This window comes from Muntiacus reevesi, chromosome 1 (assembly GCF_963930625.1).
Source record: "Muntiacus reevesi chromosome 1, mMunRee1.1, whole genome shotgun sequence".
Classification (NCBI taxonomy): Eukaryota; Metazoa; Chordata; class Mammalia; order Artiodactyla; family Cervidae; genus Muntiacus; species Muntiacus reevesi.
Genome location: NC_089249.1, coordinates 277,086,904 through 277,101,510, shown reverse-complemented (window position 1 = coordinate 277,101,510; position 14,607 = coordinate 277,086,904). Strand labels below are relative to the sequence as shown.

The 14,607-nt window shown below is 48.3% G+C and overlaps 1 protein-coding gene across 10 annotated transcripts in view; it reads right to left on the bottom strand.

The window, feature by feature from the left end:
* The window catches only part of PAM (peptidylglycine alpha-amidating monooxygenase), a 311,728-nt gene extending 298,213 nt beyond the window's left edge, over window positions 1-13,515 (bottom strand). For 2 of the 10 annotated variants that reach the window (XM_065919968.1, XM_065920300.1), the window contains exon 1: window positions 13,127-13,260. The gene's annotated coding sequence lies outside the window, so the exon portion shown is untranslated. Of the gene's footprint in view, window positions 1-13,126; window positions 13,263-13,384 lie in introns of those variants that run through there. The other 8 variants (XM_065920161.1, XM_065920543.1, XM_065920361.1 and 5 more) reach the window with 6 other exon arrangements.
* Between the last annotated feature and the right edge of the window lie 1,092 nt (window positions 13,516-14,607).

The following is a 14,607-nucleotide window of genomic DNA, read 5'->3' as shown; positions in this document are numbered from 1 at the left end:
CCCTCTATGCTATAAGTTAAACCGATTTGAAATGAACAGGACTTGCAGGACTCTAAAAGAAGCATTTCACACCTAATTTTTTTTTTACCAAGTATTTCATTTATTTCACCCCATATCATACAGGAAACTAGCTCTAACACACCTAATGCAGCTCCTCTATGAGTCATTCTAGTATTCAGAGCTAGTTCAGCAACTCTGTGACTTCCCTTTCTCATATGCGTATTGAATCATGTCAATATGAACTGAATTGGAGCCCTAAAAAGATGTTCAAGTCTTAACTTCAAGTACCTATGAGTGTGACCTTATTTGGAAACAGGGCCTATAAGGATGATCCTGCTACGATTAGGTCACAGGAGTGGGCTATCAACCAATGACTGTGTCCTTAATAAACACAGGAAACAGTGTTGTAGAAGTGATGCAGAAGAAAGGCCAGATGAAGACAGAGGGAGAATTGCATCGACAAGCCAAGGAATGCCTGGAGCTACCAACAGTTCAGAGAGAAGGTGGAGGGGTTCTCCCTCACACTCTAAAGGAAAGCAGCCCTGCTGGTACACTGGTCTCAGAGCCTCCGGAACTCTGAGACAGTCAGTTTCTGAGGTTTAAGCCATGAGCTGGTGGGGTTTTGTTGCAGAGCCCCAGGAGAGGAACACACAGGCCATGGACTGAGTTATCCCCAGCTTGCAGGATGTGGCTGGGCGCTCCAGACACCTCCCAGAACCCTTGCAGCACACACGATCCCACCCTGGTGCGAACTGATGTGAAAAACCCTGAGATGAGGGTAGGAAATACGTCCTTCTGAAATATTAAAGAGGTCCTACATTTGTGTCTACGCATTTTCCATGTTTTACTTCCCTTCGTACAACCACGCTGGGGAAGAAATAGGTGAGCAGACAAGGAAACTAAACCTCAGCCAGCTGAATGTTCTGGCCAGTGTTGCATGAGTACCAGAGCAGAGCTGGTGTCCCCATCAATTTTTCTCTAGGAGGGAAGAATATAAGCCTAAATATTTTCATCTGGAATGACGGTGGCGCTGAGAAGTAGTGCCTTTTCAAGTGACCCCAGGAAGAAAAAGAATGACATCACACAGACTGAGTTGGCTGAGGACCTCCGTGACCCAGGCCAGGTGGCGCAAATCAGAAGAAAATGGTAGAAAAGGTAACATATCACTTGTGAACTTGGCCCTGAAGGAAGAGATGGAAAGAGTAATAGGAAAGAGGTACCGTGGGGGTCGCAAAGAGTCAGACGTGACTGAGCGACTAAGTGGTGCATGGGCTTCCCTGGTGGCTTAGCTGGTAAAGAACCCGCCCGCAATGCAGGAGACCAGGGTTCGATCCCTGGGTGGGGAAGATCCCCTGGAGGACGGCACGGACACCCATTCCAGTCTTCTTGTCTGGAGAATCCTCGTGGACAGAGGAGCCTGGCGGGCTACAGTCCACGGGGTCGCAAAGAGCTGGACACGGCTGAGCGGCTAAGCACAGCACAGGGCTGTGGTGAATACATGTGATGTCAAGGAGGAAAACAGTAAAGTATATGGAAGGTCTCAACGAACACGAGGAAGGCCTATGACTGACTAATTGAGAAGTCCAGGAAGAGCTGAAACGGGCTTGAAGCAAGAGACGCCCTGCTACTGACCTCACGGAGGGGTCACCATCGCGAATGGACATGCAGACATCGCCGTCAGGTTTTCAGCAAGGTGTGAGGAAGGGAGCTGTTCCAGGAGCAGTGTTAAATCAGGTGAGTGGCCAAGCAACCTGGGGCTGGCTGGTTTTGAAAAGCAGGTTATGACCGAAGAGAATGTAATGAATCTATTCAGACGCTCTACGTTTCAAGCATTGGCAAGGCATCCTTGACATCTTTCTTCTTTCCGCCTGTATTTCTACACACCCTGGCCTCCTTGGTAATCTCTGGGGGAGGGGATTCCCGTGCCAACCTCAAGACCTTGTGCGTGCTCTTCCCTCTGCTTGGAAGAGGGTTTGTGCATCGTGAGTTCTCCCATTTCATTTGGGTCTTAGTTCAGACGCCACATCTTCAAAAAAGTCCTTCTTGACTGTCCGATGAGGGGCCCTCCTCTGGCAGTCTCCAGTTCCTTACACAGCTTCATTTTTCCTTACAGGACTTATCTGAAACTTTGTATGTATAATACATATTTATATTTATTTATAAAAAAGCAGAGACATTACTTCCCAGTGAAGGTCCATCTAGTCAAGGCTATCGTTTTCCCAGTGGTCACGTATGGATGTGAGAGTTGGACTCTAAAGAAAGCTGAGCACTGAAGAATTGATGCTTTTGAACTGTGGTGTTGGCGAAGACTCTTGAGAGTCCCTTGGACTGCAAGGATATCCAACCAGTCCATCCTAAAGGAGATCAGTCTTGGGTGTTCATTGGAAGGACTGATGTTGAAGCTGAAACTCCAATACTTTGGCCACCTGATGCGAAGAACTGATTCATTTGAAAAGAATGTGGGAAAGATTGAAGGCAGGAGGAGAAGGGGATGACAGAGGATGAGATGGCTGGATGGCATCATCGACTCAATGGACATGAGTTTGAGTAAACTCCGGGAGTTGGTGATGGACAGGAAGGCCTGGTGTGCTGCAGTCCATGGGGTTGCAAAGAGTCTGAAACAACTGAGCAACTGAACTGAACTGAATATGTATATATTTATTATTATATTTATATGTTTATTATACTTATATATATTGTTTATATATTTATTATTATTTATATATATATATTAAAATTTACTGATTAGCCACCATGCCCATTAATATGTAAACTCCATGAGTACAAGGATCTTGTGTATCTTGGTCATAGTTATAGTCCCAGAGCTTGGCATAAAGTTTAAAACTCACTAAATACTTGTTGAATGAATAAAAGAACATCCCATCTCATTCCCAAGTAAAACTGATGCTATCCCCTGAAACTCTTCTAATCCATCGTCACTGCCTCTTCCCAGTACACACAGCAGGCTTAGCACTTCTTCCCAATGCACTTGGATTAGCGCAGAGGCCACCCACCACTCCCCACCACCACCCTGGGCCCCCTCCAACTCACCCCCCACAGATGACCCTGCCAAAACACAAACCTCACAGGGTCAGCAACCCCTGTTTCAACACTCTCCACGGTCCTTGGGATGAAGACCAAACTCTTAACTGGCCGCAGCCTGAGCGTCCAGCCTCACCTCACTCCATTCTCCCCTGCGTTCCAGTCCTCAGTTCCTTGGTTCCAGGCTGTTCCCTTCCCAGACCCTGTTGCAGGGTCTCCGCGCTAACTTCCCCCTGCTGTGAGCAACAGTCTTCTCCCCACCTCTCACGTTCTCCTACTCATGCTTGTTATCAAGCAAGCATCAGTTCCTCGGGTTCCTGTTATACAAACCCACAAAACCTACCGCTCTATTCAGAGCATTTACCTCTGTTTGTAATCATGCAATTATTAATTGCTGTGCTTTTTAAAAAGTTAATGAATGACTGTCTTCATCTTGGACTCTATGCTCCACAACAACCACGGATCATCAACGTTTTGCTCCCTCTCGGATTTCTAGGGTCAAGAGCAGCCCTGGGAACATGGCTGGCACAGAATAAGTGATGCTGAATAAGTGATGTGTGCGTGTGTGCCAAGTGGCTTCGGTCGGGTCCAACTCTTTGCAGCTCCATGGACTGTAGCCCCGCCAGGCTGCTCTGTCCATGGGATTCTCCAGGCAAGAACACTGGAGTGGGCTGCCAGGCCCTCCTCTGGGGGATCTTCCCGCCCCAGGGATGGAACCCGCATCTCCTGTGGTTCCTGCATTGCAGGCAGGTTCTTTACCGCTGAGCCACCGGGGAAGTCTACCCTATCAGGAACAAAAAGCTAGAAGTTAATATCAAATACACAGATGAAAAACTTTCCACAAACACTTAACAAGAGCCGAGGATAAAGAAATTAGTGGAAAACTCTTTAACAGGATGACAAGCTGCTGTTGAAACAGCAGACAGGGAAAGCCCAGGGCGATGCAAACTTTGAAGTGGGGCTGACTGCAGACTAGAAAAGAATTGGACCAACACGCTCTGTTTTATTAAGTAACTGGAACCAGTTCAAACAATTTGCTAAAACTACATAGTTATGACTTAGGTAATGGCAGTAACTAGGTGAAAGGTTACATTTACATATCCTACTAACAGACTCCTTGACTCATCAGTCCCTCTGGAGAGATTTATCTATGCTAAGAAACCCTTCAGACTCTCCTCCTCGGCATTTTCCCTTATAAAAATTCTCCCCAAAGTCCTCAGTCCCCTGGAAAATGTTTTAAAGACATTTCACTGTGGTCGATTAGGCATGCAGTAATAGCTAAGTGAGGCAACTCGGCCATGGAGGAAATGGTTTATAATAGAACGAACCTACTTTGTTCCTGATTAAAATTACTGGTGTGCAACCTGAGAAAATGCACCAGCCTCCAAAGTTCTGAGCACCCCAGGAAGTCACAGGTTAAAGGACGAGGCCGAATGTGTGACCCTCAGGCTTGCTGTTATAATCACCTAACGTCAGAACCCAGACCCCTCTAAATGCTCTGGGGGAAAACAAAGAGCTGATCACTTTATTTTGATTTCCTTATTTCGGGCCGATTTTAAAGATATTCACAGTGACGTGGGCGAAAAGCAATCTGGTATCATTTCCTTTCACGTGAAGCCACCGGTGACTCATGCAATAAACAGCACGTCTCCTGGTTTGTTTCACTACTGAAGCCAGTTTTCCAAAGATGATTTACCACACCCGGCCTGAGAAGGGACAGCGTGAAACTGGTGAAATTCCGATCTTCAGAAATACAACAGACAACAGTGATTTCTAATGTCACGCTGTCTGCATGAAGAGAAGGGAGGCACGAGGCAATGCAAGCCTGAAGCCCGGGTTAGGAACCGCGGCAAGCCAGCCAGAAAGAAAAAGGGAAGCACACGGAACAACTGATGTGGCCACATTTCGGGGGGCAGAGGAGGGGAGAACGTGGCCGGGGGAGTCACCAACCTTTTCCACTCCTACCAAAATAAAATATTTTTAACTCACAATTTAAAAAAAATAAAACATTTAGCAAAGTAGCATTAAAACAGGAAATGGAGTAAAACCTCCCTAAGTGAAACCTCAATGAAGGGACTCCACATTAATACAAACCCTGAGAGCAGCTGACCTTGACTCTCCCAGAAGTTACTGAAACTGGAGAAGGATTATCTGTGGAAATTAGCAGGGCAAGCAAGAGGTAAATGTGCAACTCATGTAAGTTTTCCTTAAACACTACAGAAGCCTCCAGTTACATATAAATGATCATCTTTCTACTTCAAAATTAACATTTCCTCTTTATGAAAGCTTTCTTCAAAAGCGTTCTACAAGGGGGCATCCTTAGCAGGTTCTGGGTCATGAATATAAACATTCAGTAGGATCAATCTTTAAAACAGTCTAAAACTTCGATTTTTTAAAAACATGAGTTAGTCCTTGTATAAGTGAAATTTGATTGTGCTACAAATAAGGACCATTGTGAAGCAAGTTTCTTCCAGCATAGGTACATGAAATTCACAATATCTGAAATTTTTGCAAAGGCATTTTTACCCATAGAAATAGCAGATGGTAGCCTGAGTCTTCCGTAAGGGTCTCCATCTTTAGAATTCCTACCACTGTCCCTTGTTTTGCTTATGTTGTTACCACAGAGCCAGCAGTCAACGGCACCCTCAATACGGGTCAAAATGTGTCCCTTGCGGCTGCCGCAGCTGTTGACTAAACTAACAGAATTACAGAAGGACAGGAAGAAAGTTGTGCTGTCTCTTCCCAGCGCTTGTGGTCCATGCCCTCCTCAACACGAGCTGCCCGCATCTGATAGGAACGCGGATCTGTTGCTGTTCTTGGGTCCTGGCGTTATCCCCCACCTCCGCTGTGTCATTTAAGGTTGTGATTTACACTTCTGTGTTTCTGTGGGTTGGGTTTTTTTTTTGTTTGTTTTTTTGAGTCCAGTTTCTTCTTTTCCTGAGGCCATCCACGTAAACTCCGTGAACCGGAGCCACGTGGAAATCTCCCTGTCCCCCCATCCTCTCCTTGCGCACAGGCGGCCCAGCTGGGTGGCAGCAGGCGCTGTCTGGGTGCTGCTGGACCGGCTGGGTTCCGGAGCCGCGCTGCCAACATGCCACTCTTGTCCCTGCCCGCTAGGCATGGCGGGGAGGTGGAGCTGAAGGCAGCGTTCAGAGGCGCCAGCTCCTTCCAGCCCAGATCTCTAGCTCACAGTCACATGTGATTTTGAGGAATGCCACCTGTATGGAGAACTCGTACAGCCACGTGGCCCCCCTCTGCCCAGTCTCCGAGCCAACACTGCAGACAATTCTCTATGTTTTTCCCCCAGCAGGTGTGAACTAAATACTGTACTATTTATTCACGCGGAAATATTTCCTTTGGACAAAGGAACCTCTATGAATCTAACACCATCTAACAGGCATCACTTGCAGGCTGCCATAGTCAACGACATCTGCCTCTCATCCAAGAATACTAAAAGTCTGAAGCTTTAAACCAGAAACACCCAGCAGACCTTTCTGCAACGACGGAAATGTTCTATTATCTGCTCTGCCCACTACAGTAGCCACTTGCCACGTGTGGCTATTAAGCATTTGCCATGTGGCTAGAGTGACTGAGGAAGCAACATTTTTTTAATTTTAATTAATTGAAACAAGTCTAAACAATGTGGCCCCTGGCTAAGCTCCATGGCTAGTACTAACAAATAAGCATGCCACAGTTTCAGGGATGCTGGCACAAGGAATGAGATTACTAGGTCATAGACAAAGGATTACATTACTCAAAAAAAAGAAAAAAACCAGTAGCAGGAGTATTAGCATAGTTATGCCAGTTCTGTGAAACCCAATTCCCACGGTATGACAGGCAGAGGGCAGGCAATACCTATCTACCCAATGATTTGCACTAGAGAGGGGATTCCTGAGCTTAGAGTATACCAAATCTTTTATAACGCACAGTAAACCGACCTATGCTTTGCTCTTTAATCCATAGAGAAAGAATACTTCTATTTTCCATAGCTATATGCTGTACCAAAGTCCCTGAAAAGATATTCTGGAATGAAAACAGTCAGTGCCTCTGCTCCCAAGATGTGCGGACACCTGAGGGATTAAGGGAGAGCTATTTCCCACCAGTGGCAGTTCAAACACATCTCTGCAATCTACCCATCTCTCTCCAATCCTGCTTGAGTCTCTGCTTCTAGACGTATTTCTTAAGAGCACCACTGTGACAGCTTTCGAAACAGTTATCACCAAAGCCTCTTCCAGGCATTTTTCCATACAGTAGCTAGAATAGGGTTTTCCCAGGTGGTCCAGTGGTAAAAAAAGAATCTGCCTGCCAATGCAGGAGACGCAAGAGACGCGGGTTCAATCCCTCAGCCAGGAAAACCCCCTGGAGTAGGAAATGGCAACCCACTCGTCTTCTTGCCTAGGAAAGTCCGTCCATGGGGTCGCCAAGAGTCAGACCTGAATGAGCAACGGAACACACGCGCACGCGGACAGACACAGCCAGAATGTACCCTGTAAATAAAAGCTCAGCAGGCGGCTCTGGGTTCAGCCTTCGATGTCATCCGCCGCGCTCGGGATTAAGCCAGCCCTCCTCGGCCAGCACCCCGAGGCCCTGTAGGAAGCAGGCCTGCCCCCACCTACGGGCTCTTGCATCACCTCTTCTAAGATGCTTTCCTTTAGCCGCACTAAACTTCTCTCATTCCCTAAAAGGTAGGCCATACAGTGGTGGGCCGGGGGTTGAATACCAACTACAAAATGCGTCTGTTTTGCGCCCACGGTAAGTTTTAAAAATATTTGGGCCATTTCATATTGATGAAATATAAATATTCAGCTCCTCTTTAAAAATCAGGGCTTCTGGCAACACTTGGCCGCAGCCAGGTTTCTACCGGTCCCTTTAGAGGAAGCCTGGGTTCTCCGGCCACCACAGGGCTCCAGCTCTCCCTTCATTAATTACGCTTCTACATCATCTTCCTGACTTCCGTTCCATGCCTCATGCTCTGTTCACCTTGGTCTGGGACACTTCAGTCCTCCAACTCCTTCAGTGGCTGACTATCACTCATTCTCCAGGTCTTAGTACGTTGACGAGAAGTCTTCCCTGACCACCACCAACCCCGGTTGGGATCAGGCGATCCACTGTACGACACCCATCCACTGAGGCCTCCCAAATCATCCTGTCTGTCTTCTGTGGTTCTCTGCATTACTCCACACACCAGTCACCTAAGACTGTAATTCTCTCTTTACAAGTCTGTACCCTTCCCCAGACTTTTAGGTCCTAAGACCTAAAAGACACTAACTGACTTGTATTCCATTGCATGCCAGTGCCTACGAAGGCCCAACACATAGTAGGAGCTCAACAAACACTTGCTAAATAAATTAATAAAGCCAGTGGGAATGGCTAATTCAAAACACTGAAGGTGGCGATGTACTCAGATTTTTATGTGCTTATTTATTTTAAAACTTTGGACCTCTGAATTATCATTCTCCTCCCCCCAGGAAACTGAAATAACTACCTGCATAATAGGGATGAAACAAGTAACAGGCAATGTGCTAATAAGCACTTCACATTGATTCGTTCATTTAATTCTTACAATAGCCCTTTGAGCTAAGTACTTCCTTTATTACTATTTGGCAGATGAGGAAACTGAGGACTTAGGAGATTAAGTAATTTACCCAGGGTTACAAGACTAGTAAATGCCTGGTGGGACGCAAACCCAGGTCCATCAAAACCCCAAAGCCAAAATTCTTAACCATACACAATTTATAAATGTGAGATTTTTGATGCGCCCTGGATAAGAGAGCACGTGTGGTAAGGACAAACCAGAGAACTATTTTCAGGCAGTTGAAAGTACAGTTCTATTCCTGCCATTAGTTGTTCAACCTTGGCTAAGAAGAAGGTCTTGTTTTCTATATCAGTACACTAAACTGTACAGATAAGATGATGCCAACCTCTCTCTTGAAGGCAGGAGGAGAAGGGGATGACAGAGGATGAGATGGCTGGATGGCACCACCGACTCAATGGACATGGGTTTGAGTAAAGTCCGGGAGTTGGTGATGGACAGGGAGGCCTGGCGTGCTGTGGTTCATGCGGTCGCAAAGAGTCGGACACGACTGAACGACTGAACTGAACTGAACTGAACTGAACTCTCAGGAGACTTGAGAGCACAGGCCACCACTATCAACATAATGCAGACAGCCCTTCTCTTCGGCTATTTGTATGTGCTTTTCACAATCAGCTTTTACTAGCTGAAGGGAGTCAAAAGGCAAGAGCAAGTTCTTACATGCACAAGAAGCTTTCTGGCTTGATATTCATGACCATTACACCAAATCATACAGATCCAGGGCAGTGACACAAGTTTTAATCTCAGGTCACAAATAGGAAAACAAAGGTAACCAGCAATAAGGCCAAGCGTAAAGTTAACTTCATATGCCTCAGGCTGCCCAGAAACCTGTCTTGCCTCCCTGTGTGAGCTGAATCCAAGCTCTCAAAGCCGAGTGGTGGTGGTCGTTTAGTCGCTCAGTTGTGTCTGACTCTTTGTGACCCCATGGACTGTAGCCTACCAGGCTCCTCTGTCCATAGGATTCTCCAGGCAAGAATACTGGAGTGGGCTGCCATTTCCTTCTCCACCCAAAGCAGAGTACTGGTAGGTCATGTCTATGAAATCCTACACATATCCTGCAGATGGACGAATTCTTCCACGGAGCAGAAAAAGAATCAGCAATGTCACGAAGTCACACCAAATACAACCCGATGGTCCACCTGGTTTTTCCAAGTGGGATTGCTGCCCGTTCTTTGCACCAAGTCAAACCTTCTTTAAATGGTTTCTTTAAAAATGTCTCACTAAGAATATTGCAACCTTTTTTTTTTTTTTAAATCTTGTAACTTTTCAAGCCAAATTCTAGAATCAATCCAGGGCCCACCAGGCCACGAGGTGTTCAAGTTTCAACTTATTTCTATCTCTGTATTTTATTTCCAGGCATTATAATTTCCTTTCTCAAGGACTTGAGAAAATTGTATATGGACATCATAGATTCACTAACTGACTAAAGTTAGAATTTAAATTTCTACAGTTTTTAATGGGCTTCCCCTGTGGCTCAGTTGATAAACAATCTGCCAGCAATGTGGGAGACCTGGGTTTGATACCTGGGTTGGGATGATCTCCTGGAGAAGGGAAAGGTTTTTTAAGAGTTTTTAACATTTATTACTACATACACATATATAGATACTTTTCTGAGCTTTCATTCTAAAATTATAGATTTTATTTCCAAGGATGGCCCCCATTTGATGATTTAGAGGCACTTGAAATTTTATTTCAGAAAACACTGGCTTAACTAAACTCATTGTTTCCAATCTATTGAGCATATTCACCAAAAAGTGGTTTTAAAGGGCCTTCAGTAATATATTCTTGACTACACTGCAATATGTAGTTATTAGAATATATGATATTTATATAAAATATGAAATAAAAATATTAGTATTTAAGTTAGATTGAAAGTTTCTCTAGGATAAGGAATATATTCTATCAGTTAGTTCAGTCACTAGTTGTGTCTGACTCTTTGCAACCCCATGAACTGCAGCACGCCAGGGCTCCCTGTCCATCACCAACTCTCAGAGTTTACTCAGACTCATGTCCATTGAGTCAGTGATGCCATCCAACCATCTCATCCTCTGTTGTCCCCTTCTCCTCCCGCCTTCAATCTTTCCCAGCATCAGGGTCTTTTCCAGTGAGTCAGTTCTTCACATCAGGTGGCCAAGGTATTCGAGTTTCAGCTTCAGCATCAGTCCTTCCAATGAATATTCAGAACGGATTTCCTTTAGGATGGACCGGTTGGATCTCCTTGCAGTCCAAGGGACTCTCAAGAGTCTTCTCCAACACCACAGTTCAAAAGCATCAATTCTTCAGCACTCAGCTTTCTTTATGGTCCAACTCTCAAATCCATACATGACTACTGGAAAAATCATAGCTTTGACTACACAGACTTTTGTTGGCAAAGTAATGTCTCTGCTTTTTAATATGCTATCTAGGTTGGTCATAGCTTTTCCTCCAAGGACCAAGGATCTTTTAATTTTATGACTGCAATTATCATCTGCAGTGATTTTGGGGCCCAAAAAAATAAAGTCTCTCACTGTTTCCATTGTTTCCCCATCTATTTGCCATGAAGTGATGGAAGTGGATGCCAGATCTTAGTTTTCTGAATGTTGAGCTTTAAGCCAACTTTTTCACTCTCCTCTTTCACTTCGATCAAGAGGCTCTTTAGTTCTTCTTCTCTTTCTGCCATAAGGGTGGTGTCATCTGCATATCTGAGGTTACTGATATTTCTCCCAGCAATCTTGATTCCAGCTTGTGCTTCCTCCAGCCCAGCATTTCTCATGATGTACTCTGCATATAAGTTAAATAAGCAGGGTGACAATATACAGCCTTGACATACTCCATTCCCGATTTGGAACCAATCTGTTGTTCCATGTCCAGCTCTAACTTTTGATTCTTGACCTGCATACAGATTTCTCAGGAAGAAGGTCAGGTGGTCTGATATTACCATCTATTTAAGAATCTTCCATAGTTTGTTGTCATCCACACAATCAAAGGCTTTGGCGTAGCTATACTTAAAAGCACATAGCACAATGCATTGCACAGTATAGGAACTCATGAAATGCCTATTAAATCAGGAATTCATGAACAATGGGCCATAGCTATTGAACATCAAGTCTAAAGCTGACTTCTTAGGCCTTTTAACTGCTTTCTTCATAAATAAGAGTGGTGCTAGCAATGCTTGTGCCTGTGATTTTAAACTGAAAATTTAAAAATGACAGTGCACATGTAGTTTGTTTGAGCTAAATTCTGAACTTACTTTCCTAAAATAAGTCTACTTCCTGAACTGTTAAAATTAGAAGCAAATTTAAATTTGCACCTCAGATGGAAAAAAGGAGGTTTTAAAGACTGTCAACCATTCTAAGCAAGCACAGAACTTATTTCCAAAGACGTGTGCCAGTAACGACCTTCCGCTATTTGAAATCCTGTGACCACAGAAGAAATATGTAAGATCCATAGCTCTGCACATTTGGGTGAGGAAGAGATGATTTCAATTCGGAACACTAAATATCAGACCCAGAAACACGAGTTTTAACCCCAAAACGAGTTTTTACCCAAATCACTCAGGGACATATAATCGATCACGTCTCAGCTGAAGGACCTGAACTCAGGTGACTGGAACACAGGACGTTCAGAAGACCAGAGACCGTGGCTCAAAAGCAAGTAACACACCTAGACTATCCAACTCCATTCTCACACCGACCCTCAGCGGTGGACAAAGCGGACCCACGTTTCACAGACGAGAACACAGGGTGTCCAGAAAAGGTCGCGTCCCCAGGCCACCTTGATGGGAAGGAGACTTGGAAGCAGGCTTCATTGCCTAGTTTCCAAGTATCCGAGCGGTGGTTACTTTCCATCCTGCCTCTGCAATCACCCTTGGCGGGCGTGTTATCCTCTCCGGCTGGCAGAAAACGGGCAGGAAGGCGTGCGGAGCTGGGCAAGGACGCGAGACCAGAGCGCAGGGAATTTCCACCGCTTCCCGGCTCTCGCCGACACCCGGGCACCTCGGGCAGCCAGTGGGCTGAGCCCCGCGCTTCCACCCGAAGCCAGTCCGGGGCGAGGGAATGGGGGTGGCGGGGGCGATCGGGGAACCAGGGAGACTTTCTCACCGGCCGGGAGAGCTCTCCAAGTTGGGGGGGGGAGGGGAGGCGGGCAGAAAAGGGCGAAAGAACTATCTCACCCACAGAGGGGCGAGGGCGCCAGGCGAAGCGCGAAGGTGAGGAGCCCCGGACGGGAGGCTGACCCCTCGCCCACGCCCTCGGCTCCGGTAGGTGCCGGGGGCTGGTCGGAGAAGTTGGGGGGCTCGCGGCTGTTGCGAGGCTCGCTCAGTCCCCGAGACCCTCCCCCAGCGCGGCGCCAGGTCCCCCCCGCGACCCCCGGGCAGCCCGGGTGGAAACCCACGCCCGCGCGCGCGGGCAGCCGAGACAGCGGGCTCCGGGCGCCCGCCGGGCACCCGCGCAACTTCCCGGGCCCCCACCCGCGCCCGCGCCCCGCGCGCCCGGCGGCGGCCGCGGCACCCACCTGCGCGGCGGCGGGCGCAGCCCGGGACGGAAGCGCGAGCGGCGGGCGGAGTTCGTCGCGAGGCTCCGGCTCCCGGGGCGGGGACAGGCCGAGCGCGCGGCGGCGGCGGGGGCGGCGGGGGCTCCCGGTGACTCCGCCCGCCGCGCGCCCTCCGCTCCGGGGAGCGGCTCCCGGGCCCGCCCCGAGCCCGTCCTCCCGCGCGCGCCGCGTCCCGGGGGCCTCCCTGCGGGGGCCTCCGTCCCGGGGGTTCGCACTTACGCGCGGCCCGGAGGCGGCGGCGAGCCGGGACTCCCGCCCGGGGCCGGGAGAGGGGTCAAGGCCGCGATCGAGAGCCTCCGGAGGCCGGAGGAGCCGCCCGGCGAGGTGGCCGCGCCGGCTGCCCGGAGCGAGGCCGCGGGAAATGTCCGACTGGCTCCCTCCGCCCGGCGCGGGGCTGGGACGACTGTTCCCGAGAGAGTCCAGGACCCCCCCCCCGCCCTCCTGCTCCCGCCCCGGGTTAGGGACGCCCGCCAAGAAAGTGCGCGGCACCGGCGAACCCGGGCCGCCGGGTGGACCCTGCGGGAAAAGTGCAAGCTCCTTTCCCGCGCACGTGCCTGGCCACCTGATTGGCGCTGCTCCTTCCCGCACCCCCGGCCGTGGCGGGGAAGCCTTTGCCTAGCTTGGCTTCCCACGTCTGTGCATCCTTGTTTGTTTTTCAAAACCCTTTTCATCCCGCACGACGCCCAGCGCGCACTCTCTGACCACGTTCGTCCCTAAACTGCAGGCACGGAACCCAGGAATCAACCCCCACCCCCACCCCAAAGCAGGACAAAACTGGGCGCCAAGGATCTGGAATGTTTCAGTCGGAAGAGTTTATACCCAAGTAGCCAGACGCTGTGCATTACTGACTCCCCACCCCCCAACACACACCCGGACACCCGCACACACACAAATTGATAGACGCACTTTGCAGTACCTTTACCTCCCCGGACTGGAAAGAGAGCTGAGTGCCGGAAAATTGATGCTTTTGAACTGTGGTGTTGGAGAAGACTCTTGAGAGTACCCTGGACTGCAAGGAGATCCAACCAGGCCATCCTAAAGGAGATCAGTTCTGAATATTCATTGGAAGGACTGATGCTGAAGCTGAAACTCGAATACCTTGGCCACCTGATGCGAAGAACTGACTCATTGGAAAAGACCCTGATGCTGGGAAAGATTGAAGGCCGGAGGAGAAGGGGACAACAGAGGATGAGATGGTTGGATGGCATCACCGACTCCCTATGGCCATGAGTTTGAGTAAACTCCGGGAGTTGGTGATGGACAGGGAGGCCTGGCGTGCTGCAGTCCATGGGGTCGCAAAGAGCCGGATACGACTGAGCGACTGAACTGAACTGAAGACACTTATTTGTCTCCTCTGCCCTGGGTTATTAACTGAAGCAAGCAATTGGGACCCCGCCCCGCTCCCCTTAAAGAAGTCACTCTAGGTGAGAAAAGAAGGAAAT